The sequence below is a fragment of the Triturus cristatus genome, chromosome 8 (genome assembly GCF_964204655.1).
Source record: "Triturus cristatus chromosome 8, aTriCri1.1, whole genome shotgun sequence".
Lineage (NCBI taxonomy): Eukaryota > Metazoa > Chordata > Amphibia > Caudata > Salamandridae > Triturus > Triturus cristatus.
The window spans coordinates 1,476,116,359-1,476,143,477 of record NC_140591.1 but is presented as its reverse complement, the minus strand read 5'-3'; the positions used below and the strand labels follow the sequence as shown (position 1 = coordinate 1,476,143,477).

The following is a 27,119-nucleotide window of genomic DNA, read 5'->3' as shown; positions in this document are numbered from 1 at the left end:
GGGCCAAGGCTCCTGTTTGGGTGGGCCAGGCTCATGTTTGGGTGGGCCTGGCCCACCCGCTTGAACCGGGCCTGCAGTTCCGCTACAAAGTGAATAAAAAACATGGCGGCAAAGAAAACTGTTCTCTCTGAAGGGAGAACCGGCCGCCCTGGTAAATGATTAGTGAGACACCTGTGTTGATGCAACAGATGGCTCCCAGGCAGCGCCCCCTCCCGAAGCAAGAATGTCCTCTGGGGCAGGAGGGCCGCACGCATCACAAAAGACAAGAGTGTAATCCATCGAGGAAACTCCCTCCCGGACTCACAGCTGGTCATGAGGAGGGGGCGGGGCCAAGGCCAGCTGCCCATAGCTGGCATGGCGTCCGCATGCCAAGAGGTGGGGAATTCCTATGCCCCTGTTTCCTAGATTACAGCTGGGCGGTTTCTTTTTTACTCAACTACTTCATTCCATTGACAAACATAGCTCTCAAATTTCCCTGGCCCATGTGTGCACAGCAAGACCAGGTTTTTTTTTATTTGCATTTTTTACATTTTTTATAAAGCGCGAACTCGACCCAGAGGTATTGGAACGCTTTACACAAGCACCATTTGCATGTAACGAATTCACATTTTTTTTATAGGCACTGGAAGATTAAATGATTTGCCCAGAATCCTTGAACATGGTTCCACATTTCAAAAGCCGGCAGCTCTGGTCCTAACGCCACATCCGCTCCCCGAGAGATTTGCATTCTGGGGCGGGTAGTCCTGTTATTCCATTGTAAAAGCAGGACGACTCCCAGAATACAAAGTAACATACCAGGCTTGCGTGAGGTACTCATGCATTGACATGGGAAACGTGAGAGTTCTGCGAATTCTCTTTATACCGGGCCATCAATTTCGCATCTTTCGCCACTTTGACACTTTCCAAAAAGTGTTTTTTTGATCAAACAATCAGCTTTTTATGAAACACTTATCCTCCTCTCGAACTCTAAGCATTCTAAATTTTAGAAAGAGACGATGAACGATCTCGAGACATTTGCTCAGGATCACACCACTTGACAGAATTCAGCAAATCCCCTTGCTCCTTCTTATGCTGATTCTAAAGCCAGCATTTTCTCTCGGCAGCTGCCCTTTCTGGATATCTGGCTTGTTTTCTGCATTGATTCCTGCTGCATGCAGAGCTGTGTGCACGGATGAAAAATACTTTGAAGACCTAAATAAACACATCCTGCCTCGACTGCTTAACTAGAGGCCCAGTGGGGAAAAGACGCTTTGGGAACAGTCCGTAATACTCTGTAAACGGACTTCTGTTGAACTAATTTCCCTTTACCTTATAAGAGAAAGGAGAAGCCCGCCTTGGCAGACCGCCCATAAGTAAAAAATAGATCTCACGAACAGACAAAAGCCATGCTTGACACCATAAGAAAGTCCAAGCTTCTTAACCAACTGTTGCATTCTGGTACTTGTAGTTTCAGTTTTAACATGGGCTCAAAATTCTCACTTTGCAAAGTCGCCTAAAGAAGCCGTTGCCAGAGACAAGCCTGTTGTGTGGCTTGAGCCCTGGCTTGTCCACTTTCTCTTTTCAGAGTACAACACCCAGAGTGCATTTGCCCAGGACTGGAAATACTGTCCATCCAGGCCTTTGTGTCGTGAAGGGCCACAAAGGCTCAGGTAGACCTTCTTCTGACAGCTTTTCATGCCAAGGCGAACAGCCAGGCAATACTAGACAGGGAATCACCCCTGGCACCGGATTCTACACTAACCTACTTCCTGGCATTCTGCCAAGTTTCCCAGGTTCAGACGTGATGTGCTGCCTCAGTCCTGGTTTTTACTTTGAATTCTGGGACTTGTAGTCTTGTTTGTTCCATTATAAAACGGAAAAACAAGTCCCATAGCGCAAAGAAAAAACCTGGACTGGAGCAGCACATGCATGAACCTGGGACACTTGGCATCCATGTCTGAAAGGGCAGCAAGGGGACGATGTAGTGCTATAAAAAAAAAAACAATACATACATAAGTGAACTACAAGTAACAGTGCTTCCAAGCTGGCCTTTTTGAAACATTTTAAGTCCAGGAAAGGACCAAAATACCAGGAACTCAAAATGTTCACAGATTGCATCAAGTTTAAAGTGTACAGGGCTCTTTGCTAAAAAGTAGGGGCAGGCTGAATGCATCAGGCGTGACAGAGGGCTACTTGGCAGGTATGGAGATCAGTACATCGCACCTGCACAGGGTGGGCATTCAGTGAATACAAGGGCCCCAGTGTCAATCCACTACAGAAGTAAGTGACAGGCAACTGACCAGAAGTTTGAGAAAACAGTTGGCAAAAAAGCAAAATTGGACAAATGTTTACGCTACGTGCAGAGTTTGGTTTGAGAAAAACTCAAAAACAGAGGAAGACTAGAAGAAAATGTCATCTCTAACACCTAAACACTGTAAAGGCCTGTCTATAGGCACCCATCCAGGGATTTCCTACATAGCCATAGCATTTCTGATTGGCCAGTATCAGCATGCGCTGCTCTGCGAGACATTTAGTAGGTGGGTTTTTAAAGTGCTAGCCCACGCTTTGGCTGGCCTAGCGCTTTCGTTCACGCGCGCAGCCGCCATCTGTCTTTCACGGGTCATTTAAGCGTGTGGACGCTGCAGCTGCTTTCACTTTTGCAGCCGCGCGCCCACTCGCTCCGCCCTGTCCGTGTCCATGTCGAAGACCGCTTGTTGTCATAACGGCACTGTGCCCACTACACGGATGCCGCGTTTCTGGTTTCGTTTTTAGGTCACGCTCCTCCCCGACCACCCACATGGATGCACCCTCTCTGAATAAGAGCAAAGGTAAGAAGAGCTCTTAGCAGGCCAAAAGTATTAAGGTATGAGAATATGTTGTCATTAAATGTATTTGTCCACAGGCTGCGACTTTAATGTGGCACATTTCCAGTCTCTTAATCTGAAAACTAATTTCCTCTACCTTTGTTTCTGCACTAACTCTTTGCTTTATTCGACCCGTGTTCAAAGACACACCAAACTTTCTTTTGCAGCCCATCGTATCGCTGCACCAAATGTTCTTTGCCTTAAACAATCTGTTTCCTTTCTACCAGTACCTTTCGTCCGACCCCACTGCATCCTAACCCATTCCTCTGGTTGCACCTTTATCAGTTACTCTCACTAGCACGTGTAACCTCAATCATAGGCATTTATAACGCGCACTACTCACCCGGAGGGTCTCAAGGCGCTTGGGGGGGGGGGGGGGGGGGGTCTGCTACTGCTCGAACAACCAGGTCTTGAGCTTCTTCCTGAAGGAGAGGTGGTCTTGGGTCAGGCGTAGGTCGGTCGGGAGGGCGTTCCAAGTCTTGGCGACCAGGTGGGAGAAGGATCTTCCTCCTGTTGTCGCTCTGTGGATGCGGGGGACGGCGGCGAGGGTGTGACTGGTCGAGCGGAGGTGGCGTTTGGGAGCGTAGAAGTTGAGGCGGCTGTTGAGGTAGGTCGGGCCTTGGTTGTGTAGGGCTTTGTGCACGTGGGTGAGGAGCCGGAAGGTGATTCTTTTGTTGATCGGAGCCAGTGCAGGTCTCTCAGGTGTCTGGAGATGTGACTTCGTCTGGGGACGTCGAGGATGAGTCTCGCCGAGGCGTTCTGGATCCGCTGGAGTCTCTTCTGGAGCTTGGCGGTGGCACCGGCGTAGAGGGCGTTGCCGTAGTCCAGTCGACTGGTGACGAGGGCCTGGGTGACCGTCTTCCTGGTCTCGGTGGGGATCCACCGGAAGATCTTACGTAGCATGCGCAGGATGTTGAAACAGGACGAGGAGACGGCGTTGACTTGTCTGGTCATGGAGAGGGAGGAGTCCAGGATGAAGCCCAGGTTGCGTGCGTGGTCTGTCGGTTTGGGTGCGTTGCCCAGGGCGGGGGGCCACCAGGAGTCGTCCCAGGCGGAGGGTGAGGAGCCCAGGATGAGGACTTCCGTCTTGTCTGTGTTCAGTTTCAGGCGGCTGGTCGTCATCCACTCGGCCACGTTTTTCATCCCTTCGTGTAGGTTAGCTCTGGCGGTGGCGGGGTCGTTGGTCAGGGAGAGGATCAGCTGGGTGTCATCGGCGTAGGAGATGATGTTCAGGTTGTGTTGGCGTGCGATGGCCGCAAGGGGGCTCATGTAGACATTGAAGAGGGTGGGGCTGAGCGAGGAGCCCTGAGGGACGCCGCAGATGACTTCCGTGGCTTCTGATCTGAACTGGGGCAGGCGGACTCTCTGTGTCCTTCCGGTGAGGAAGGAGATGATCCATTCCAGTGCCTTCTCCTCGATCTCGACGTTGCTGAGGCGCTGCACTAGGGTGCGGTGGCAGACAGTGTCGAATGCCGCGGAGAGGTCCAGGAGGATGAGGGCCGCTGTTTCTCCGTTGTCCAGCAGGGTTAGGATGTCGTCGGTGGCAGCGATGAGGGCGGTCTCGGTGCTGTGGTTGGCCCGGAAGCCTGACTGGGATGGGTCGAGGGAACCAGTCGTCTCGAGGAAGGCTGCCAGTTGCTTGTTGACGGTCTTCTCGATGACTTTGGCTGGAAACGGGAGGAGCGAGATGGGGCGGTAGTTCTTGAGTTCGGTGGGGTCCGCCGTTGGTTTCTTTAGTAGAGCGCTGAGTTCGGCGTGCTTCCAGCTCTCAGGGAAGGTGGCGGTGTCGAGGGAGGTGTTGATGATGTCCCGCAGGTGGGGTGCGATGACAGCGTCGGCCTTGTTGAAGATGTGGTGAGGGCAGGGGTCGGTTGGGGATCCGGAGTGGATGGAGTTCATCGTGCTGATGGTGTCTTCGAGGTTGATCGGTGTCCAGGCGTTGAGGGTGGTGGTGGGGGGCGTTGGTTTGGTCGCGGGGAGCGTTGGTTGTGTTCTGAAGATGTTGTGTATGTCAGCGATCTTGTTGTGGAAGTAGGAGGCGAGGGAGTTGCAGAGGTCTTGCGATGGGGTGATGTCGTTGGTTCCGGCGTTGGGGTTGGAGAGCTCTCTGACGATGTTGAAGAGTTCCTTGCTGTTGTGTGCGTTGTTGTCCAGCCGGTCCTTGAATGCTGTTTTCTTGGTGGCGTGGATCAGTTGATGGTGCATTCGGGTGGCGAGCTTGAGGGTAGTTATGTTGTCCGGCGTTGGGTCTCTTCTCCAGGCTTTCTCGAGGGCACGGCAGTTCTTCTTGGAGCTCTTGAGTTCGTCGGTGAACCACGGGGCCTTCTTACTTCCGGGTCTGCTGGACGGGGTCCTCAGAGGGGCGAGCTCGTCCGCGCAGGTGGAGATCCATTTTGTGAGGTTGTCGGCGGCTTGGCTGGGGTTCGGTGAGCTGGCGGGAGGGTGCTGGCTCAGGGATGCGGCGAGTTGTTCGGCTGTGATCTTGTTCCAGCTTCTTCGTGCAGCCTGTTGCTGGTGGTGGGGGACCGTGGTTCTTTTGAAGGTGAAGTGGATGCAGCTGTGGTCCGTCCAGTGGAGTCCAGTGGCGTGGCTGAAGGAGATGTCTTTGCTGGACGAGAAGACGGCGTCGAGTGTGTGTCCGGCGAGGTGGGTGGGGGTGGTCACCAGCTGCTTGAGTCCGAGGGTGGCGAGGTTGTCAAGCAGGGTGGTGGTGTTGCGGTCGTTGTTGTTCTCCAGGTGGAAGTTGATGTCCCCGAGGAGGATGTAGTCAGCGGAGGGGAGGGCGTGCGGGCTGATGAAGTCGGCGATGTCTTCGCTGAATTGAGTGCGTGGTCCCGGGGGTCGGTAGATCAGGGTGCCTCTGAGGGTGGTCTTGGGGTCGGTGTGGATCTGGAAGTGCAGGTGCTCGGCGGTTGTCAGGGTGTCGTCGGCGTTGGTTGAGATACGGATGGTGTCCCTGTGGATGATGGCGATGCCTCCTCCAGTCTGGTTGTCGCGGTCTCTCCGGATGATCTTGTAGCCCTCTGGGATGGCGATGTCGGGCGCTGAGGAGTCGTTCATCCAGGTTTCCGTGAGGAAGGCAACGTCAGGAGCTGTGGTGTCGAGGAGGTTCCAGAGTTGAACGGCGTGTCTGTGGACGGAGCGGGTGTTGAGCAGGATGCACTTGAGGTGGTTGCTGCTGGTGTTCCGTTTGGTGGGTGCTGAAGCAGTGCAGGTCCGGATGCAGGAGAACTTGCAGGACTGGCAGGTGAAGGGTCCGTGGGTGCGTCTCGGAGTGGCTCGGTAGCACCCGGGGGTTCGGCCGGTGTTGAGTGCGTTGAGGGTGGCGGCATCGTAAGTCCGGCGGGTGGGGTGGCCTCTGCGGGGGCCAGGGGTTCTGGCGCTGGGCGCGGTCCAGGCGCAGACGGGCTTACCTTTGGCGCACCTTCGGCGCTCAATCGGTGCTCCCGCTGCGCGCGTCCGCTGCGCGGTCGCTCTGGGGGCGTCATAAGAGGGGAGCCGGGAGGGAGGGTCTGCGGGGAGGCGGGGAGCGCGGGACCCAATCGGCGGGTGGGGGGGCGGGGTCTCGTTGGTAGCGGCGGGAAACCTGGGGGCTCGGTGGCGGCTCTGAGGTGGCTGGGGCGCCGCTCGTCGGCCCTGTGGCGGCTGGGGCGGCGCTCGGCGGCCCTGTGGTGGCTCAGGCAGCAGGTGGCAGCAGGAGGCTCAGCAGGTAAGGAGCAGGCGGGAGGTGTGGGGGCGACCAGGCCGAGGGCGCAGTGGTCACTCCTGGGGCAGTGGTGAGGGTCCCCACCTGTGTTGTAACTCGCACATTACCATCACCCTTTTCTATGACCCTTACCATTCTATGATTTTCTCTTCGCCCTACCCTTCATTCCACATTATCGTATCCCTTCCTTTTGTGCCATCTTAGTTTATATTGCATATACATCCCTATCCTAGTACCTGCTAGCTCACCTTTACAGGTCTCCCCTTCTCTCCTTAGGTAGTCTTTGCTTCACTCCACACCCGCTATAATTCCTTTCTCATCATACCCACTTTTCAGCCGTGTTGTTTATTCCCACCAACAGATGTACGTACCATTTGTTCCCTCTACTCTTTCTTCCCTATGACCCCCACTATCACCTGTTCCCCCTTCATTTTATGCATTTCGGTCCAAAGTCCTCCCCACATTTCTGCCTTTGCCTAAACATTCTCCTTGTTCTCCTCAGTACTTTATTCATCCCTCCCCTTTAGTTCCGAGTACTGTACACGTTTACTTCTTACTCGCCCCCATATCGCGCTTAACTTTCTCTGTGTTCTATATGGCTTTAAGCTTCTTTTTTCTCTGCATTACTGAACCACAATCTGCTGCCCCCCTCCTTCCCCACCCCCAAGTCTTCCTGTAATGTAAGCTACATGTGATTCTGCTTATTCTCGTGCTTTCTGTCACCCTCTGCACCCGTCTCCTCTTCGTGCTGCTGCTGTCAACGAAGTCATTTTGTGCCCCTTGGTGGATAAAAACATTAGTCCTATTTCTATGTTTGTGGTAAATCCCTGTTCTTAGGCCTCGCCTGAGCCAGCGCTTTAGCGCTGCTCTCGTGAGAGCTTTTGTAAAAGGGGGACCTGGAAGTGCAAACCAGTGCTTTCAGGCCGCCAACTACAGTGCATGTGCGCCGGGCGCGCGCACCATTTGACAGCCTGCGTGATCATTTCGTGGCCGCTTTGATGTTCTCAGTGAGCCGCGCGGCCACTGAGAACATCAAAGCGGCCGCGAAATGATTACTTTAACTTTGCGTGCGTTCTTTCGTTGTTCTGCCGTGGCTGCCTGGTGAGCACTTTTTTGTTGTTGCATATTTATATAGCGCGAACTCGACCCAAAGGTATTGGAGCGCTTTACATGAGCACCGTATTTACATTACACATTCAGGCACTGGGCGATTACGTTTTTTGGCCAGAATCACAGGATGTGGACCGTGGGCAACCCTCCTACCCGCACTTCCATGTTATTTGGCCGGAATGTGCGCTCTTAAGAGAGGCGCGTTACTTTAATAACATTCAGGTGCCCCTGGGACACCCCCCAGACTGACTATGCAAGTGTCTGAGGCCGTGGTGCAGGCCGGGCGCTGGGGCTGCTGCTGTGCCCTGCGCCGTCGCTGCTGCTATGAAGGTGCTGCCAGCGCTCCCTTCACGAACCCAGTCATCATGGGCCCCTCCATGCCCCCTGGCTGACTCCCTGCTGAGGATCACACTTCCAGAACAGCGCCGGCATCTCCCCCAGCCCTGCCATCATGGGCCCCTCCATGCCCCCTGGCTGACTTCCTGCTGAGGATCACACCTCCAGAGCAGCGCCGGCATCTCCCCCAGCCCTGCCATCATGGGCCCCTCCATGCCCCCTCGCTGACTCCTTGCTGATGACCACAGCTCCGGAGCAGCGCCGGCATCTCCTCCAGCCCTGCCAGCATGGACCCCTCCATGCCCCTGGCTGACTCACTGCTGGTGATAACACCTTCGGAGCAGCACCGGAATCTCCCTCAGCCCTGCCAGCATGTCCGCGCCCAGCAGGTCTGTGGTGCTGAATTCACCGGGAAAGAAACCAATGGACACACAGGTTACATTTCTCCTCAAGCTTCAGGTCCTGTGAACGTAAAGTGACGTCACTGCTCTGTGAAGTATGTCTTGTTTCACTTCGCCAAAACAAAAAAGTTTTAACCTTTTTTAAAGTGTTGTATGCTGGCAATGTTGAGAGCTTGTGACGTGTGCAATTTTAATGTGAAACGAAGCAATATTCATTTTTATGCTTGGGAATAGCTGATTTCATAAGCATAAACTTTAAACTAAACGTGCACAGTAACACTACATGAGGTAATAACCTTCTTTTGAGAACTTAGACAACTATTTAGAGAATTGAAAAACGGAAACTTTTTTTACCATAAAGGTGATTCATTCAGTCCCTTTGGACATTTTCACCCTCCTGTTTAGTTCGCACAAAATAGTAGCTGAAATGTCTTTTATGAGTCACCACCTCAGGTATCTTACAAGCAGTGAGGAGTGTGTGATTAAAGTGTTTTTTTTCAAGGTGGGAAAATCTTCACTTCAGCAGGGCTCGCACTTGAATGAACAGTGTTGTGTTACAGGAAGTGCTGTGTATCCTGTTTACTTTGTAGAGCCAGATTGTCTCAAACTGGGGGCTAGGTCTGTAAATTGTGGCGGGTACCGTAATTTGTCCTTGGCATCACCCGCTGTTTTCTATGCTCTGATGCGATACTGCACTGACCTCGGAGACAATCCTGCTAAATAAGCAACCGCGATGAGATTTTAAAGGCACAACCTGGACCCAATCCCAGAAAACGTTGCATCTTGGTGATAGAATAAGGAATTCTTTATTATTATATAAAGCAGACTTTCCTGCCTATTATGTATTATCTAATATTTTGGAGCTGGGTTCTTCACAGAGGGGTATGTATTGCCCAAGAACACCAGGGTGCCACTTAAATCTTCATTTTGAAGAATGCAGTCGTTTCATGTTTAGTTATTATTAATGTAATAATTTTTTCAACTAGGCTCGTTGCTCCAGTTAGTACATTGTTTTACATTTAGTATTCCAATGCACTTTCTTGTGTTCTACGTTTTGCTTAAAATATTACATTTCTCCCTTCAGAAAAAGAAAGCAAATAGTAGCAGAATGTCTGAAGTCGTTACCCCTTGAAATGCTCGACTCTTACCCCACTGAAGTAAAAAGATATTTTTTTTACTCATAATTCCCAAAATTGATCTAAGAAGAGGGCAAGGAGCCCCCCCATTCAAAGGCTTCTGAAGCCTTCAACTTTGTCAACTCAGATACTGGGATTCCTCTAGAGCAGAGGTCTTCAAACTTTTTGATGCCGAGACCCCCTTGTCAAAATCTTTTTGGTGTAAGGACCCCCTTCTGACAAAAAATTCTAGAACTTAGTACTCCTCATCATTGACAACTATCGACAACTATAAACGTCCCCAATTCCCACAACAAATAATTTTTACAGTGGGCAAATAATATTAAAGTGTTTAGCAAAGCAAAGGTCAATGATCGTGGGGGCGTTGTCAAAGGTCTGTCTAAAAACAAAGGGCCTCATTTATGAGGAATTGGCGTAGGGCAGCTCCGCAAGTCTTCTTGCTGCGCTGCCCTATGCCAAAGTGAAGGGGCAGGAATGCACCTTATTTATGAAAAGTGGTACATTCCTGTCCTTTCACTCTGTGTTGGCACACAAATTGCTGCCTACCGCCAACATAGGCAGAGTTGTTTTTGTGCTGGAAGGGGCACCTTCCTGCACAAAAACAATCCAGAGAGGGGTTTTCCTCTTTCTATGTGTGCTGCAGAATACAGCACACATGGAAAGTGGAAATAATGAAGAGAAATGAAAACATTTCTCCTCGTTATGCCTGCTGTGTTGATGCATACGGTTTTGGCGCTGCCCCAGGTTTACATGGTTTTGTAAATCTGGGTCAGAGTCAAAATCCGAGGGAGTTGCGTGGGAACACCCACTGCAACGCCGATGGAACACCTACTTGACACAGAGTAAGGCAACGCAGCAACTTGCACTGCTTTGTCTTACTCCATATCTATGAGGCCATGCAAAGCCACGCTGGGTGACTTTGCGTCGCCACATAGATATAATTGAGACGCTTGCGCTACCAGAGCTTCTAAAAAAGTGACACTCCAGCGGCACAAGCATCTCATAAATAAGCCCCAAAATATTTTGTTCGTTTTTTTAGAACTTTCACAATTAGGTAGCTACATATAAAATAATGGATAGCTTAAATGAAAAATACATTTTAAAAAGAATTAACTCAGTGAGAAATGCACTGTAGTACATTATGAAACCTCTATTAGTTAATGCACTGCAGAGGTCTGTGTCTTGGAACCAGAGAGCCACAGATTTACATTTGGTTGGTGCAGTGGAGAATAGGGACATGTCATTTGTTGTGCTACGAGGTCACAGCCTGTGACAGAAAGCACTGTGAATGCGTAAGTCAGAATTTTATAATATTGTAGGACAAAATGAAGCTTTCAAAACGTAGATTTTAGTAATACCAGTACATAAGTAATGCGATTTTTATTTTGCACAACTGTCCCTTCAACCCTCCTCCGGGGTACTAAGCGCTGTGTACATACAGGTACAATTAAACGCACGCACTATACAGCCAAGGTATTGACTCTTCCTACTACCACTGAAAAAATACCAAATCTTTGCAATCACAATGCTTGGAGTGATTACCACTCCCAAGTACCCTTTACATTTGCAGATTAACTCATACCTGCATTTGCATTTCATTCAGTCAAGCAGGCAACCTGGTGTGAAGTATTGTTTTACCTGTCTGCTCTGTCTCTCTTTTTCACAGCACAGGAGACTCAATTAACATCAGCAGAAGCATTTTACCTATCATAATAAAGCGCCCGGAATGGTGTCTTTTTACAAAAGGAAAAGCACATGTTGGATTCCAGGCAGAAGTGAGGCCTGGAAATGTGCGACCCCCTTTCCATGACTCCAGGGCCCCCCTGGGGGTCGCGCCCCACAGATTGCAGACCTCTGCTCTAGAGGGTATAGCCCCCCTGTGCCAGTAGCAACCACTTGAATTTCTTCCATGATATTTGTATTCATTCACTGGTCAATGTCGCGACCTCCATGACATTTTTAGGTCAAGCTTGGGCAGTGCATGTGCTGCTCTGAGATGCATGCTGTATTCAGGTATGGACTTGAAGCTCCGCCTACTCTCCATCCATATTTTTCATTGTCTTGTATCATTGTCCTTTGTAAACTCTGGCTCTTCTTTGGTCAATAGCCTACGTAGGCCCTCCTTAGGGCCGCCTTGTCTCATCTTGTAACCTCCCATAAGGACTGGCCTTCTAACGTGTTGTTACTCAGTAGGCTTTATTTACAGCCTCCGAGCACTATTTTGTTTAAATGTTTTCACCTGCCTGCTTTGGACTCGTTCTCTCCTAACGCTTGAATATTTTTTTATAGCTCAGCATGCCACAGGGGTGGCCACGCTTTTGGTTTATTTGTAGTGCCAAGTGTGGCCATTTCAGTTTTTCTTATTTTATTTTGCTCTTTATTCACTTTCTCATTTTTGTTGTTTGCAAGCACCCCATGCCGCGCTTGCATGTTAATAAAGGACACGTCCCTTTCTTTAGATGAGCCACGTCTAAAGAAAGGGCCATCTCCACCATTAAAATGAAAGCGCTGTTTGGGGCTCTTTCACCAAATAAGCATTGTTTTTCAAACAAGTGCTTTTTTGGTAAAGCTCCCCATACTACGCTTTTACTTTAATAGGGGCCGCGCCCCATTCCTTAGACCCGGTTCGTCTAAAGAAAGGGGCCTGGCCTCTATTAACATGTAAGCGCATCATGGGGCTCTTGGAAAAAACAAATATTTCCACTACTATAGGACTCGAATTTGCGACAATTTAAGCTATTATCATTTGCAATGCCAATAGCTCAAACTCTCATAAATGCGAGACCTGTTGCATTGCAAATGCTTGTTGTATTCAGGCTCTGGTCAGCTAGTCCTGCGTCTCCAGAGACTGCACCGTCACATACAGTGTCATGGAGCTTCACCTGCGGCTGGTCTCTGCCAGGTTCATGAGGAACAACCTTTGGTTCATCATCCGCTCTGGAATAATCTTCTTACGGAGAGTCCGGGCACACGGCCAGCCACTGCTCTTCGCTGAACATCTATCTCTTTTTCTGCCAAGCGGCTGTCAGGGCTATCATCGAAAATAAATTCAATCAGTCCAGGAACAAGGCATAAGAATGGGGCTAGCCCTGCTACGTGGTGTCCTAGTTCCACACAACTACTTTTTTTTGTTGCAGTTTTATACAGCTTGAACTTGGCCCAAGGGCATTAGAGCGCTCTACGTGGGCACCAGATTGCATTACTCTGTTTTTAGGCACAGGGAGATTGGGTGATTTTCTCAGAACCATAAGATATGGAGTCGAATCCGGAACTCAACCTGGTTCCCTAGTTCCTAAGCTGGGAGCTCTGGCCGCGAGGACACATCGCCTTCCAGTGGCTGCTGTAGCGCAGCAGGAACACGGAGGGGAAAGAGAAGGCGCATGGGTTTCCAGGCTCTAAATGTGTACCCAGGCACTCCTTTCACTCCCTGGGACAGATTAAATGTTTGTTTTAATTAGTTGTCAGATAAAATGTTCATGAAATGAAGAATTGAGATAGAAGAACTGTTTGAAGATCTGTAGTCAGCAAAAACTGAAATACAACACAACTAGTCCTGGCCCTGAAAGAGGAGGCCAGAGAGAGATTCTCTGTCAGTAGGTACCTGAAAGCGGGAAAAAACTGCTGCTCCTCCTCAGACTACAGCAGGATAGCTCAGTGGGCCCAGGCAACCGCTGTAGAGCTCTGTGTGTAACATGCAGGTCACAGGTTCAAATCCAACCAGATCCATCTGCCTTTCATTCTAATGAGGATGATAAAATGATCACCAATGAGGTAGGTGATATATCCTGTGCTCACCGTGCCACTGGAACCAACCAGCACTCGACTGACGAGCCACATTCAGGGCTCCTAGGTTGCTTGTGGTCCAATCGAGGGAGGGCCCGGCCTAGCAGTTTGGGCTGCACTGTTCCTATTGGAGCAGGGTCAAGACTGATTTGCATATGGCTGGGCACACACTGAGCTGTCATCGTGGGCAAAAGAATTATGGGATTGGAATGCTTCCCCGAGCGACTTCCAATGGTCAGACTTTTTGCAAGCATCCTCCCATCACCTTCTGTGTGCTTGATGTGATATAGAACACCCATCACTTGTCAGGAGACATTCCTTTTGCGGTGGAGCGCTTTTAACCGGACAGAAAAAGCAACTCATTTCTGGCCTGTCCAGCACACTGATGAGGTGAGATATCACTAAATAGCACCTGGTACTGTGCAGCGGGCATCACAAAATGAATTCTGCAGCAGCACTGTGAAATAAAATGAACTTTGATTTACTGCGGGCATATATCAGAATTGTGATATTTATTGCTGCCAATCCGACAGCTTGGTGGTGGTATGAGGTTGGACTGTGTACAAGGACATTAAAGAGAATCTGAGTAAAGAAATGTAGAACTAAATGCAGAAGTGTAAAAGTATTGTGGCATGACCAACAAGCAGGGAATTAAGAGTAGTCCAATGCGCTATGGACAGGTAAGGAAAAGACTGATGTGACTGTGTGGAGGGTTAGGTGGCCTTTTTTTTTCCAGGAGGTGGACAAGCCAACAAATTAACATGAGAAAGCCGAGCTGAGCCAAGGGTCGGGCGTTCTAAGAGCCAGTGCATGCGCCGAGCCAAGAAAATATCTGGCATGCAAATCATGCAACTAACATCATGTAAAAACACAGTGTCTTCTAAAATTAAAAAAGTGTATTTCTTTAACATGCAGAAGTGTTTCACCTTAGTACATCAGCTCATGTCACCTCATTGAGAGATATTAATTGATAGTTTTTAGCCATGAACTTTCCTGCACCCCTCCCCCGACACTGACAACTAAGAGGCCAGACAGTTGTCATGTATGTGCCTATATTCTTATTGTAGATAAAGCTATATATTGTAGTCCTTAAAAATCAAACACAAGGAGTTTTTGTACAGCGCACATCCTGAGCTCACATATTTCAAGGTGCTCTCATAAGCAATAATGAAAAAAGGTGGCTCAGTGAAATAAAATATTTGCCTAAGATCACACAGTTTGATCAATCAGTGAAGCTGCGATTAATCGGTGGATTTCTGATTCAGACTGTGCAATGTCACTTGATCTGTATCTCCCTCTTCACGTCAAAGGTTGTGCTTTGTCTTTATTTCTTGGCGCACGAGGGTAGAGCGTGGGTGGCCAGCCTAAGCTTCCTGGTAGCTCGGCTCGAGGATGACAAAGACCGCGAGCTGATCCGGAGCCAGGCATGTGGCTCGAGTTTTCAGTGGGCCGCCCCATGCTTTCTTTATAACCATGCTCAGTGATTGAAATCTGTGTGCTTTAGCTTTGTGCCCCGGACAGGTTTAAATGTACCCCTAAGTTTCTTGCAGAGGGTGCTGAGCTTATGTTATCTTGGGGTGGTGGGGGGAGGGGTTGGAAATACAAACGTGTACTTTGTTTTGCATTGTTGGATCCTGAGAAAATTAATGTATTGAGAAGTCCACATGTCCCCTGATCTTAGAGACGAGCAAAACGCGCACACACAGGAAGGTCACTTCCGCCGGAACCACCCGCTTCCTCGCTGAAGAACTGAAAGCGACACAAGGTTCCAACGTTCCGTATTCAACATTAACTTCCGGGTGTGAATGAAACAGCAATCCGAGCCGGTGGGCGCTCACATATGGCCCTCTCACTGCAAAATTCGACGAGGTGTCTTAAAATATCACATTACAAAGGCCCTGGTGGAGGGGGGGGGGGGGTGAATAGAGGGTGGGGCCCGAGAGCTGACACCGTTGCACTGCCAGTCGTGTACCTCATGCCTTTGAGCCGGACATTTCTTCACACGTCTCATGACACGCTGGCCATTGGCCCCACTGCTGCAGTTGCTGGTAGAGGCGTACTGAGGGCCCAGTTATTTACCCTGTGTGCTCACTGGGGTTTTTAGCCTCTTTGTTCACCTGTGAACTACACAAACCAAGAGCGGGAAATAACAGGCCGAGCCCCCTGTGAGCAGCTACACAAACAATGCAGCAAATGCGTGAAGGGGCCACAGAAGGCTCTCTGGGACCAGGGGGGCGCCGATCTACCAGAAGAGCGCCCCCTGCTGGCCAGACACGCCTCCATTATCCACCAAGAACAGTGCCCCCTGCTGACCAGCTACGCCTCTAGAATAGCGCCCTCCATAGCGCCCCACTAACCTCCCAGAACAACCCCCCTGCTGCCAGACACGTCTCCACTAACCACCCAAAACAGCACCTTCCTGTGACCAGGCACACCACCGCTAACCTCCCAGAACAGCGCCCCCTACTAACCAGGCACACCACCGCTAACCTCCCAGAACAGCGCCCCCTACTAACCAGGCACACCACCACTTACTTCCCAAAAGAGCGCCCACACTAACCTCCCAAAAGAGAGCCCTCTGCTGACCAGGCACACCTCCGCTAACCTAGAGAAACGCCCCCCACTAACCTCCCACAAGAGAGCACCCTGTGGACCAAGCATGCCTCCACTAACCACCCAGAACAGCACCCCCTGCTGACCAGGCACACCATCGCCCCCCGCTGACGAGGCACACCGCCACTAACCTCCCAGAACACCGCCCCTGCTGGCCAGAAACACCTCAGCTAAACTCCCAGAACAGCGCTCTCTTCTGGCCAGGCACACCTCCGCTAACCTAGAAGAGCGCCCTCCACTAACCTCCCAGAAGAGAGCCCCCTGCTGGCCAGGCGCGCATCCGCTAACCCATCCAGAAGAAGAGCGCCCTCTGTTGGCCAATCACACCTCCGTAACCTCCAAGAAGAGAGCCATCTGCTGGCCAAGCACATCCGCACCAATCAAAGGGGAGAGAATTCCAGAACTTAGCAACAATAAAGCTAAAGGAGCGTCCTTTTCTGGCTCTTTTACCTGTCGGAACAGGGACCAAGCGCAGGCTAGTGGAGCGCCCTATTGGGGACATAGTTAGTAACGAGCTGCTGAAGGATGGGAGGGCCTTTCTCATGAAGGCCTCTACGGGCAATGCACAGAGACTTAAATGTAATTCTTTGTGCAATGGGGGGCCAATGCAGCTCCCTCAGCCCCTGCTGGACCGATAGGGACCTGGGGATACCCAGGAGCACGCGTGCAGCCGCATTTTGTACCACTGTTTCTGAATGGTGGCCTTGGGGTAACCCAGGAATAAAGAGTTGCTGTAGTCCAGGTGGGAAAGAATTAAAGCCTGGACTACTACCCACCCGGCTTGAGGTGTGCGGGAGGAGTGGAAGAATCCGTAGCAGCCCAAAACAACCGGCTGACATTTTACAATACTCGGGCATTTGATGACAGCATCAACTGCAGTACTCATCCCCTCCTCTGGGGAAGCAATTTCACTGCTGCCCTCCCCATCTCTGCCTCTCACACAATAACCACCACCCTCAAACACACAACACCCCAACCCACCCCACAAGATGCCAGAAGGCACCAGCTTCAGTGCCCAGGAAAAGAAACTCAGAATTCTCAAGTTTTGCAAGTAGCTGAACCAGTCCAGGAACTTTTTTTTGCACGCACGGAGTAGGGAGGCCAACTTGCATACATGCCAACATTTTAGAAGAAGGAAGTGGGAGATAAAAAAAAAATAACTGGTAGAATGTATTTCCCCAATTGACGTCTGTTGAAGCAGAGACAATTTCAGGCGGGAGACAGCCAAAGTAAAGCCATTTTTAGCTACACAAATCGGGAATCTCCTGCCTGGATGGGGTCTATTGGCATGTATGAACTTGGATACTTTGCGCGTGTTGAGACACTTTGCATGCAGAAAGACATTAGAAGACGTTTGTTGAGGAGCGTGGAAACTAGGAGTCATGCAGTGCCTTTCTTTTGGGGTTTCATTCCATAACTCCCATTTTAAAATCAGGCCATCGTCATACTGAGTTCCAATCCGTTTACCTACTCTTGGAGTAAGACTCGACTGCTCGCTTTTGCCACTTATAAGAGACAACGTTACAAAATGAATGACTCTGTTAACCAAATGGAATGAAATAGTCTGAAGCCCTGAAACACCAACGGTAAACCATGCTACCCCCTGCGGATACTGCCCGTAATCAACTAATGACACAACACATAAAGGAAAGGTCTAGCACAGGGGTCTCCAGCCTCTTCTGTAATAAGAGCTACTTATGCTCAAAGAAAATCATCGTGAGATTCTAATATATTAGAGTTATAGCAGTGACCACATTAGACAAGATTCTTTTAGTGCCCCCTATGCAAGAATACAAACAGCAGACACCTCAGCGAATCAGGCAGGGTTGCCAGAAGAAATGTAAACAAGCATTTGCAATGCAATAGGTCTTGCATTTAGGCGAGTTTAAGCTATTGGCATTGTAAATGACAATGCCTTTTATTTATGTTTTTAAAACGAAAACAAAAATAAAATGCATTGTTATTTGCAATGTCAATAGCTGACGCTCGTGTAAACGCAAGACCTATTGCATTGCAAATGCTTGTTAGATTAGTGAGTAGAAATGCTCCCTTTTGGCCCACGCAGCAAATTAATTAAATAAACAAGCGCGGCAGCTAAAGTGAAGGCAGACCACGTTGCAAATAAAAAAAAATAGTGCTTAACAACTTCTGAAGGAGACCGTGTAACTCCACATGTAAAACATCCAGTCCTCATTGGAGGTGACAAATGGGGACATGGCGGTAACAAGGAGGGACTAACAAACCTCATTATCAATCGGAAATCAGCATTTACCAAGGACAATGACACCAGCCAATCAAAAATATGGGCGGAGAGAAGGCGAGGCTTCCACAGCATACTCGACTACTGCATGCCTCGCACAGCGAGCAGCGCTGCCGTTAGGCTCGACCTAAAAAGGATTAGTCACCTTGGAATGCCTTTACAGAGTTAATACATAGCAGCCATACTGCAATGCTGCCAGTGTCAAGGAAATTAAAAAGTTAATAAATCTCACCAATGCCACATCATTTATCACTCCGATATCAGCTTTAAAAAAAATATTTAGGAAATGCAATAATTTTTCATCATCTATCAGTTTATGAGCTAGGAAAATACACACATTTTCATCTCGAATGCACACTTTTCAGTTTTGGAAAAATATATTAATTCAACCAAGCAAAAGCTTCAACTTTTTGGCCGGACTGCAACCTAGAGTAGCTACTCACAGGTAGCTGGGGAGCTATCAGTGGCTCACGAGCTACTCGTTGGGGAGGCCTGGTCTAGCAACGCGCTCATTTCTTTCTTCTATCGTTATATGGACATATTGGGGGAGCCCCGAAGAAAAGCTCAATACAAGAAGTGAAAGCTATATCATATAACTGGGCCTTGACAGAACCCCTAACAAGGCGGGCAGGCCACCGGGGTGGTCCAGCGGGAATGCTTTCTGTACTGAACTAGCACACTTGAGATCTAGTCTCGGTTTACCACTTCATCTAAATATGCTGGAAATAGACACTGGACTCTACATCTGGAGAGGGCCTACAACACAGTAACATTTCCTGAAGGGTACAGTCTGGGCGATGCCACTCAGGACAACGGCCTCCCTAGTGGTGCGCTCGTGGGCTAGCTAGAAAGTGTGGAAACTAGAGATGAACTTTCTAATCCCAGCCCCACATTTGGCTAAACTGTGTGTCCTTGGGCAATCACTTTTTGAACTTTCTCTTTTTCTCCCTTTTTGTCAAGACCAGCATCATTTTGAATCCATGCAAACACGGCTAGTAAATATGAAGTTAAAAACTAGGCTGGCTATTAGCTGAAGGTGGATTAGAGACAGTACCTAGTCTCCTGGTCTAATCACCCAAATGAAATATGGTGGTAAATTAGACACAGCGCCAGGTGTGATCCTCCTCTCTTGCTTGCCCTGAGTGGCACAACCAGGACATTGGCACCCCTCAGCAGATCGACGTGGGCACCGGGACAGATCACTCAAAGGAGGGGTCAAGCCTGCAGAAAATGGGACCGCTGGCCCCCTAGATGGGATTTGTAGTCCTAATTGCAGAATGTGATTCCTGGACTACAAGTACCTGAATGCAAAGATCAAACCTGGATTGGACGAGCTATTTACACGTGGAATGTGGACACTTGAGCTGTGACTGGTCAGTACATTAGTGCACAATGTGACAGGCAGTGCAAGATAATATTGAAACCTCCTCAAATGGCTTAAAAAGAAATCACGATCTCTGTAGGGGTCTGGCTGCTGCTTTTCCTTTCCAGCCAACTCTCTGCCGCCTACAGGCCCTCGGGCATTAGCACTTCACAAATAGAACATCCAATCAAAACATTGCTGGTGTCACGTGTGAACAGACAGCATCCTTACTCCAATGGGGCAGTCTCCAATCCTGCCACCCTGGGGACAAAACAGAAACAAACTGAGAAATCCTATGGGCCATTCTGCTGCCAGACTGTATCCTAGCTGAGCCGACTCAGCCTTTCATCTTTCTTAAGGTCGATGCATGAGCATCAATCCAGTTGAGTTTGGGATGTGCTCCTTATAAACTGATATAGGGGAGGGATGGCTCAACCTGGGGGCAAGGAGAAGGTCACACCTTCGAGTGCGAGCAAAGGAAAGTGCGTCATTTCCGGCAGAAGGGTAACATTGATGGTGGTTTGAAGCTACCAGGTCAATCCATTCTCAATTTCCTCGTCTAATCTTAACACCAAAGGCACCAACGTGTCTCGTCTATCGCCACAATTCTCCCATTAATGATCCACTGGTCTCCTTATATTCCTGGGTGCATAAGCATTTTTTAAGCGGATTGATGCGGATTGATGGGCAGGACAAGCGAAGCATTGGTGGTAGGTGGGCGGTGGAACGCTTAAGCAGTACCTCAGAGGACGCAAAGCAACACAAGGCCAGGTGGGAAAGCAATGCAGAGACGCAGGCTGGTGAGCGCAGGAGGAAAGGGCAGGCAGAAAGGACAACAGAAACTGAAGGGGAAGAGAGGAACATGAGGGAGACAGCAAGAAAGCCCATCACATAGAAAAAAAAAAGGAGTGCTCGTGAAGCAAGCACTGGAAGCAGTAATGCTAGCTAATCAACATGACTGTGAAGAGGCAATGCTCCATGGGTGGGACAAACACATGATTGACAAGCTGGGGCATGAATAAGAAACAAGCACATGAGAGTGATGAAGAACGCCAACCAATGGGCAGCAACGGGCGGCTTCAAGCCCCGCCATGGTCTTGGTATGTCACAATATCCCTCAAGAGGGGTAGGCCCGACCTACGGAGGGTGAACCATTGATCAAAATATTGGTATTTATGTCGTTTAAGGGGTGGGAGAGCGCTTTACAACACGGAGAACCAGCATGTAATAAGAGCAGGGAGACAAAAACAACCGCACAAGAAGACGCCGGAACACTGCAATGCAGCAAGACCATAGAAGCCGCTCACTTGTCCTTGCAGCTAGCAGTGCAAGGCCCATTAATGGCTGTGCAGATACAAGTGCAAGGGCCACAAATGGACATGCAACTAGGAGTGCAAGGCCCACAAATGGACACGCAACTAGGAGTGCAAGGCCCACAAATGGACACGCAACTAGGAGTGCAAGGCCCACAAATGGACATGCAACTAGGAGTGCAAGGCCCGCAAATGGACATGCAACTAGGAGTGCAAGGCCCGCAAATGGACATGCAACTAGGAGTGCAAGGGCCACAAATGGACATGCAACTAGAAGTGCAAGGCTGACAAATGGACACGCAACTAGAAGTGCAAGGCTGACAAATGGACACGCAACTAGGAGTGCAAGGCCCACAAATGGACACGCAACTAGGAGTGCAAGGCCCACAAATGGACATGCAACTAGGAGTGCAAGGCCCGCAAATGGACATGCAACTAGGAGTGCAAGGCCCGCAAATGGACATGCAACTAGGAGTGCAAGGCCCGCAAATGGACATGCAACTAGGAGTGCAAGGCCCACAAATGGACATGGAACTAGGGGTGCAAGGCTGACAAATGGACACGCAACTAGGAGTGCAAGGCCCGCAAATGGACATGGAACTAGAAGTGCAAGGCTGACAAATGGACACGCAACTAGGAGTGCAAGGCCCACAAATGGACATGCAACTAGGAGTGCAAGGCCCGCAAATGGACACGCAACTAGGAGTGCAAGGCCCACAAATGGACATGCAACTAGGAGTGCAAGGCCCGCAAATGGACACGCAACTAGGAGTGCAAGGCCCACAAATGGACATGCAACTAGGAGTGCAAGGCCCGCAAATGGACACGCAACTAGGAGTGCAAGGCCCACAAATGGACATGCAACTAGGAGTGCAAGGCCCGCAAATGGACATGCAACTAGGAGTGCAAGGCCCGCAAATGGACACGCAACTAGGAGTGCAAGGCCCACAAATGGACATGCAACTAGGAGTGCAAGGCCCGCAAATGGACATGGAACTAGAAGTGCAAGGCCCACAAATGGACATGGAACTAGAAGTGCAAGGCTGACAAATGGACATGCAACTAGGAGTGCAAGGCCCACAAATGGACATGCAACTAGGAGTGCAAGGCCCACAAATGGACATGCAACTAGGAGTGCAAGGCCCGCAAATGGACATGCAACTAGGAGTGCAAGGCCCACAAATGGACATGGAACTAGAAGTGCAAGGCTGACAAATGGACACGCAACTAGGAGTGCAAGGCCCACAAATGGACATACAACTAGGAGTGCAAGGGCCACAAATGGACATGCAACTAGGAGTGCAAGGCCCACAAATGGACATGGAACTAGGAGTGCAAGGCCCACAAATGGACATGGAACTAGAAGTGCAAGGCCCACAAATGGACATGGAACTAGAAGTGCAAGGCTGACAAATGGACATACAACTAGGAGTGCAAGGGCCACAAATGGACACACAACTAGGAGTGCAAGGGCCACAAATGGACAGGCAACTAGGAGTGCAAGGGCCACAAATGGACACGTAACTAGGAGTGCAAGGCCCACAAATGGACACGCAACTAGGAGTGCAAGGCCCACAAATGGACATGCAACTAGGAGTGCAAGGCCCGCAAATGGACATGCAACTAGGAGTGCAAGGCCCGCAAATGGACATGCAACTAGGAGTGCAAGGCCCACAAATGGACATGGAACTAGAAGTGCAAGGCCCACAAATGGACATGGAACTAGAAGTGCAAGGCTGACAAATGGACACGCAACTAGGAGTGCAAGGCCCGCAAATGGACATGGAACTAGAAGTGCAAGGCTGACAAATGGACACGCAACTAGGAGTGCAAGGCCCACAAATGGACATGGAACTAGAAGTGCAAGGCCCACAAATGGACATGGAACTAGAAGTGCAAGGCTGACAAATGGACATGCAACTAGGAGTGCAAGGCCCACAAATGGACATGCAACTAGGAGTGCAAGGCCCACAAATGGACATGCAACTAGGAGTGCAAGGCCCGCAAATGGACATGCAACTAGGAGTGCAAGGCCCACAAATGGACATGGAACTAGAAGTGCAAGGCTGACAAATGGACACGCAACTAGGAGTGCAAGGCCCGCAAATGGACATGCAACTAGGAGTGCAAGGCCCACAAATGGACATGCAACTAGGAGTGAAAGGGCCACAAATGGACATGGAACTAGAAGTGCAAGGCTGACAAATGGACACGCAACTAGGAGTGCAAGGCCCGCAAATGGACATGCAACTAGGAGTGCAAGGCCCACAAATGGACATGCAACTAGGAGTGAAAGGGCCACAAATGGACATGCAACTAGGAGTGCAAGGCCCACAAATGGACATGCAACTAGGAGTGCAAGGGCCACAAATGGACATGGAACTAGGGGTGCAAGGCCCACAAATGAACCTGCAACTAGGAGTGCAAGGGCCACAAATGGACATGGAACTAGGGGTGCAAGGCCCACAAATGAACCTGCAACTAGGAGTGCAAGGCCCACAAATGGACATACAACTAGGAGTGCAAGGGCCACAAATGGACATGGAACTAGAAGTGCAAGGCTGGCAAATGGACATACAACTAGGAGTGCAAGGGCCACAAATGGACATGCAACTAGGAGTGCAAGGCCCACAAATGGACATGGAACTAGAAGTGCAAGGCCCACAAATGGACATGGAACTAGAAGTGCAAGGCTGACAAATGGACATGCAACTAGGAGTGCAAGGCCCACAAATGGACATGCAACTAGGAGTGCAAGGCCCACAAATGGACATGCAACTAGGAGTGCAAGGCCCGCAAATGGACATGCAACTAGGAGTGCAAGGCCCACAAATGGACATGGAACTAGAAGTGCAAGGCTGACAAATGGACACGCAACTAGGAGTGCAAGGCCCGCAAATGGACATGCAACTAGGAGTGCAAGGCCCACAAATGGACATGCAACTAGGAGTGAAAGGGCCACAAATGGACATGGAACTAGAAGTGCAAGGCTGACAAATGGACACGCAACTAGGAGTGCAAGGCCCGCAAATGGACATGCAACTAGGAGTGCAAGGCCCACAAATGGACATGCAACTAGGAGTGAAAGGGCCACAAATGGACATGCAACTAGGAGTGCAAGGCCCACAAATGGACATGCAACTAGGAGTGCAAGGGCCACAAATGGACATGGAACTAGGGGTGCAAGGCCCACAAATGAACCTGCAACTAGGAGTGCAAGGGCCACAAATGGACATGGAACTAGGGGTGCAAGGCCCACAAATGAACCTGCAACTAGGAGTGCAAGGCCCACAAATGGACATACAACTAGGAGTGCAAGGGCCACAAATGGACATGGAACTAGGGGTGCAAGGCCCACAAATGAACCTGCAACTAGGAGTGCAAGGCCCGCAAATGGACATACAACTAGGAGTGCAAGGCCCGCAAATGGCTGTGCAGATATAGGTGCAAGGCCCAGAAATAGTTGTGCATTCAGAAGTGCAATGCATACAAACGGACGTGCAGCCAGAAGTACAAAGCCGACAAATGGCCGTGCAGCTAGAAGAGCGAACAAGCAGCCGACAGTGCCACTAAGGAAATTTGTATATAAAAGTGATACACATGGAGGTAACACTAGAGGGAGAGGGCACGACGGGCAACGGTGCAGTGCCGTGCAGTGAGAGGTGACACTAATGGTGCTGTAACTGAAGGTGACAATAAGACTGACGCCCATAGACGTACGTCTCGGAGTGAAAGGCACAGAGTGCCCGGCGTGGTCTTGCAGTCAGAGGTGAGGGTTCACAGAACTTTGCAGCTAAAAGTGAACGATGCGCAATGCCGCACTGAGTCAAGCGCCTATAAGTGAAAGGTTCACAGTGCCACGCGAAGCCATGCTGCGGGTCGAAAGTCTGACAGTGCCACAAAAGATGCCAATATCTCGGTTCTTTGTCCTCTTTCTTTCCGCTGCTGTTTTCGCGCCAATCATCCCAAGAAACGAATATCTGCCCGCAGTCGTCAGTTATACGTGGCACAAAGCGCCAAAAAGCAGTGCTACATACGGACAACGTGTATCTAGAACATACTCCGTATAAATCTGGATTTGGTCAGTAAGAACCAGCAAATTGACATGAATATGACATTAAAATAAGTTCGAAGATATTAATGACAATCCGTGAACACATAGTGCTCGAGGCGCTATACATACAGTGCACACTACAAACAGATGGCACGGAATGCGGGTCACGTATAGACAGGAAATACTGCACATCACGCGCTAGAGGGACGGTGTACACTTTACAGCAAGAGAGAGGCTAATAATGGTAATCCGCGGGCACACAGTGCACGAGGCGCTATAGATACAGTGCAAACAGGTGGCAAGGGATGGATAGAGAATACTGCACATCACGAGCTAGAGGGACGGTGTACACTTTACAGCAAGAGAGGCTAGTAAATATAATCCACGAACACACAGTGCTCGAGGCGCTATAGTTACAGTGCACTTTACAAATAGTTGGCAAGGAATGCGGGTCACGTATAGACAGAAAATACTGCACATCACGAGCTAGAGGGACGGTTTACACTTTACACCCGGAGAGAGAACAGTACTGCCAATCAGCGAACACACAGTGCACTCGAGGCGCTATAGTTACAGTGCACTTTACAAACAGATGGCAAGGGATGCGGGTCACTCATTAATAGACAATGCTGCACATCACGAGCTAGAGGGATGGTGTACACTTTACAACAAGAGCGAGGACGGTTCCGCTTTACACACCCCGTTTACCAAGAGCTCAATCCAGTGTCTCCATAGAGTGTGCCCAGTGTACACCGGTAGCAGGTTATGCAGTGCAGGGGCCACATAGACGACACTGCACATGATCACGAGATGCGTGTGTGTAACTTGCCCTTATGAGCTACGCACACAGCAAATTAACAGGTACGTGCACAGAGAATTCACAAACACTGTCGTAGAGTACTCAAACAAACACACTATACATCCGGAAAATGAGTACTCTTAAACAAACACACTATACATCAGGAACATGAGTACTCTTGAACAAACACACTATACATCAGGAACAATGCCCCACAACTCTGAGCATCACGAACATCACAATGCCCTTAAACACATTGTATAACCAGCCGCCCCCCCCCCCCCCATGAACACTATACACGACGATTGACGTGTACTCCACAGTGTAAACGTGAGAATGGTGTATAGTGCCAGCTGGCATGGGACACAGGTAGCCAAAAGTACATCACCCCCACCTGCAGTATAGTACAGTGTACCGGGACCTTACAGATCTCTGAGCGCTCCCGGGGGGGCCATGCCTACAGTGCCCTATAGAATACACAGCCAGAGGTACCGTGTCCTTATAGATCTAAGAGCGCTTCCGGAGATGTCACGCCTACAGTCCCCTATAGAATACACAGCCAGCCCTACAGTGCCCCTATAGAATACACAACCAGACACACAGTGCTCTCAAAGGGCCATTCCCACAAATCCCCCTATATAATACACAACCAACGGTACAGTGCCCCTATAAAAGTCAGAGCGCTCCCAGAGGGCCCGTGCCTATCATGTCTCTTTAGAATACACCGAACCCGGGCAGCCCGTGGTCCGTTTGCCCTCAGACAGCGCACCCGGTGCCTGAGACTCACAGCGCCTCCTCTCACACTCCATCCGCTGCCGCTTCCAGGCGCTGCGGATGCTGCTCCCTGAAGGTCGCGGCTCTATCCGCACTGCGCACGAGGACATCTTACCTGAGCTCCTTCGCGGGGGTCCTTCAATCCGTGGACACCGAGGGCAGGGCGGCACCGGGCACAGGCAGCAGGACGGGGAGTTCAGTGTTCAAACTCTTTGCCGGTTGTAGGGTCTTTGTGACCGGCCTCATTTGCATGTCCTCGCCCCGGGGAGTCATAGCCCCGCCTCCTTCTCGCCCTCACAGAGCGGGAGGCGGGATGCTTCAGTTCTCTGAACTGGACGGGCTCAACGAAGGATGCGTGAGCTTCGGGCCGCGGGCGCCCCCTATCGGAGAGACCCTGGAGGTGCAGTGCAATGAACATTTACGGACCGTTACTCCGAGAGAGAGGCTCGGGACTCTGGTGCATTGGCAGTCTATTGAGGAAGAGAGCAGAGGCGGGCATTGAAGCGCATACAAAACATTCGTTTCAGGTTTTTATGAATTTTAGCCACCTCCCTGACCCCTGTTTTTACATGTTTGCCTTTGTGCAAAATTGTTTTTTTTTGTGAGGGGGGTGTGAGCCCTTCTCGAG

The 27,119-nt window shown here is 50.0% G+C and overlaps 1 protein-coding gene across 2 annotated transcripts in view; it reads right to left on the bottom strand.

Moving 5' to 3' along the window:
* RELT (RELT TNF receptor) overlaps positions 1 to 26,754 on the bottom strand; it is a 176,349-nt gene extending 149,595 nt beyond the window's left edge. Inside the window, exon 1 of one of the 2 annotated variants that reach the window (XM_085623313.1) lies at positions 26,607 to 26,754. The gene's annotated coding sequence lies outside the window, so the exon portion shown is untranslated. The remainder of the gene's footprint in view (positions 1 to 26,606) is intronic. The other variant, XM_085623311.1, reaches the window with a different exon arrangement.
* Between the last annotated feature and the right edge of the window lie 365 nt (positions 26,755 to 27,119).